Source organism: Oncorhynchus keta, unplaced genomic scaffold (assembly GCF_023373465.1).
Source record: "Oncorhynchus keta strain PuntledgeMale-10-30-2019 unplaced genomic scaffold, Oket_V2 Un_scaffold_11571_pilon_pilon, whole genome shotgun sequence".
Taxonomy (NCBI): Eukaryota; Metazoa; Chordata; class Actinopteri; order Salmoniformes; family Salmonidae; genus Oncorhynchus; species Oncorhynchus keta.
The window spans coordinates 225,001-228,486 of NW_026290760.1; positions in this window are offsets into that span (position 1 = coordinate 225,001).

The following is a 3,486-nucleotide window of genomic DNA, read 5'->3' on the forward strand; positions in this document are numbered from 1 at the left end:
CCCAGACAGTATTTTACTATTCTGGTATTGACCCAGACAGTATTTCACTACTCTGGTATTGACCCAGACAGTATTTTACTACTCTGTATTGACCCAGACAGTATTTTACTACTCTGGTATTGACCCAGACAGTATTTTACTATTCTGGTATTGACCAAGACAGTATTTACTATTCTGGTATTGACCCCAGACAGTATTTTACTACTCTGTCATTGACCCAGACAGTATTTTACTATTCTGGTATTGACCCAGACAGTATTTTACTATTCTGTCATGACCCAGGCAGTATTTTACTATTCTGGTATGACCCAGACAGTATTTTACTACTCTGGTATTGACCCAGACAGTATTTTACTACTCTGTATTGACCCAGACAGTATTTTACTATTCTGGTATTGACCCAGACAGTATTTTACTACTCTGTCATGACCCAGACAGTATTTTACTACTCTGGTATTGACCCAGACAGTATTTTACTACTCTGGTATTGACCCAGACAGTATTTTACTACTCTGGTATTGACCCAGACAGTATTTTACTACTCTGGTATTGACCCAGACAGTATTTTACTATTCTGGTATTGACCCAGACAGTGTATTTTACTATTCTGGTATTGACCCAGACAGTATTTCACTATTCTGGTATTGACCCAGACAGTATTTTACTATTCTGGTATTGACCCAGACAGTATTTTACTACTCTGGTATTGACCCAGACAGTATTTTACTATTCTGTATTGACCCAGACAGTATTTTACTATTCTGGTATTGACCCAGACAGTATTTTACTATTCTGTATGACCCAGACAGTATTTCACTACTCTGTATTGACCCAGACAGTATTTTACTATTCTGGTATTGACCCAGACAGTATTTTACTACTCTGTATTGACCCAGACAGTATTTTACTACTCTGTCTGGTATTGACCCAGACAGTATTTTATTATTCTGGTATTGACCCAGACAGTATTTTACTATTCTGTCATGACCCAGACAGTATTTCACTACTCTGGTATTGACCCAGACAGTATTTTACTACTCTGGTATTGACCCAGACAGTATTTTACTACTCTGGTATTGACCCAGACAGTATTTTACTATTCTGGTATTGACCCAGACAGTATTTTACTACTCTGGTATTGACCCAGACAGTATTTTACTACTCTGTCATGACCCAGACAGTATTTTACTACTCTGGTATTGACCCAGACAGTATTTTACTATTCTGGTATTGACCCAGACAGTATTTTACTACTCTGGTATTGACCCAGACAGTATTTTACTACTCTGGTATTGACCCAGACAGTATTTTACTATTCTGGTATTGACCCAGACAGTATTTTACTATTCTCTGACCCAGACAGTATTTCACTACTCTGGTATTGACCCAGACAGTATTTCACTATTCTGGTATTGACCCAGACAGTATTTTACTACTCTGGTATTGACCCAGACAGTATTTTACTACTCTGGTATTGACCCAGACAGTATTTTACTACTCTGGTATTGACCCAGACAGTATTTTACTACTCTGGTATTGACCCAGACAGTATTTTACTACTCTGGTATTGACCCAGACAGTATTTTACTATTCTGGTATTGACCCAGACAGTATTTTACTACTCTGGTCTGTATTTTACTACTCTGGTATTGACCCAGACAGTATTTTACTACTCTGGTATTGACCCAGACAGTATTTTACTACTCTGGTATTGACCCAGACAGTATTTTACTACTCTGGTATTGACCCAGACAGTATTTTACTACTCTGGTATTGACCCAGACAGTATTTTACTACTCTGGTATTGACCCAGACAGTATTTTACTACTCTGGTATTGACCCAGACAGTATTTTACTACTCTGGTATTGACCCAGACAGTATTTTACTATGTCTGACAGTATTTTACTTGTACCCAGACAGTATTTTACTACTCTGGTATTGACCCAGACAGTATTTTACTACTCTGTATTGACCCAGACAGTATTTTACTATTCTGGTATTGACCCAGACAGTATTTTACTACTCTGGTATTGATTGACCCAGACAGTATTTTACTATTCTGGTATTGACCCAGACAGTATTTCACTACTCTGGTATTGACCCAGACAGTATTTTACTACTCTGTATTGACCCAGACAGTATTTCACTACTCTGGTATTGACCCAGACAGTATTTTACTATTCTGGTATTGACCCAGACAGTATTTTACTATTCTGGTATTGACCCAGACAGTATTTTACTACTCTGGTATTGACCCAGACAGTATTTCACTACTCTGGTATTGACCCAGACAGTATTTTACTACTCTGGTATTGACCCAGACAGTATTTTACTACTCTGGTATTGACCCAGACAGTATTTCACTACTATTGACCCAGACAGTATTGACCCAGACAGTATTTTACTACTCTGGTATTGACCCAGACAGTATTTTACTACTCTGGTATTGACCCAGACAGTATTTTACTATTCTGGTATTGACCCAGACAGTATTTTACTATTCTGTCATGACCCAGACAGTATTTTACTACTCTGGTATTGACCCAGACAGTATTTTACTATTCTGGTATTGACCCAGACAGTATTTTACTACTCTGGTATTGACCCAGACAGTATTTTACTACTCTGGTATTGACCCAGACAGTATTTCACTACTCTGGTATTGACCCAGACAGTATTTTACTACTCTGGTATTGACCCAGACAGTATTTTACTACTCTGGTATTGACCCAGACAGTATTTTACTACTCTGGTATTGACCCAGACAGTATTTTACTACTCTGGTATTGACCCAGACAGTATTTTACTACTCTGGTATTGACCCAGACAGTATTTTACTACTCTGGTATTGACCCAGACAGTATTTTACTACTCTGGTATTGACCCAGACAGTATTTTACTATTCTGGTATTGACCCAGACAGTATTTTACTACTCTGGTATTGACCCAGACAGTATTTTACTACTCTGGTATTGACCCAGACAGTATTTTACTATTCTGGTATTGACCCAGACAGTATTTTACTACTCTGGTATGACCCAGACAGTATTTCACTACTCTGGTATTGACCCAGACAGTATTTTACTATTCTGGTATTGACCCAGACAGTATTTTACTACTCTGGTATTGACCCAGACAGTATTTTACTACTCTGGTATTGACCCAGACAGTATTTCACTACTCTGGTATTGACCCAGACAGTATTTTACTACTCTGGTATTGACCCAGACAGTATTTTACTACTCTGGTATTGACCCAGACAGTATTTTTACTACTCTGGTATTGACCCAGACAGTATTTTACTATTCTGGTATTGACCCAGACAGTATTTCACTACTCTGGTATTGACCCAGACAGTATTTCACTACTCTGGTATTGACCCAGACAGTATTTTACTACTCTGTTATTGACCCAGACAGTATTTTACTACTCTGGTATTGACCCAGACAGTATTTTACTATTCTGGTATTGACCCAGACAGTATT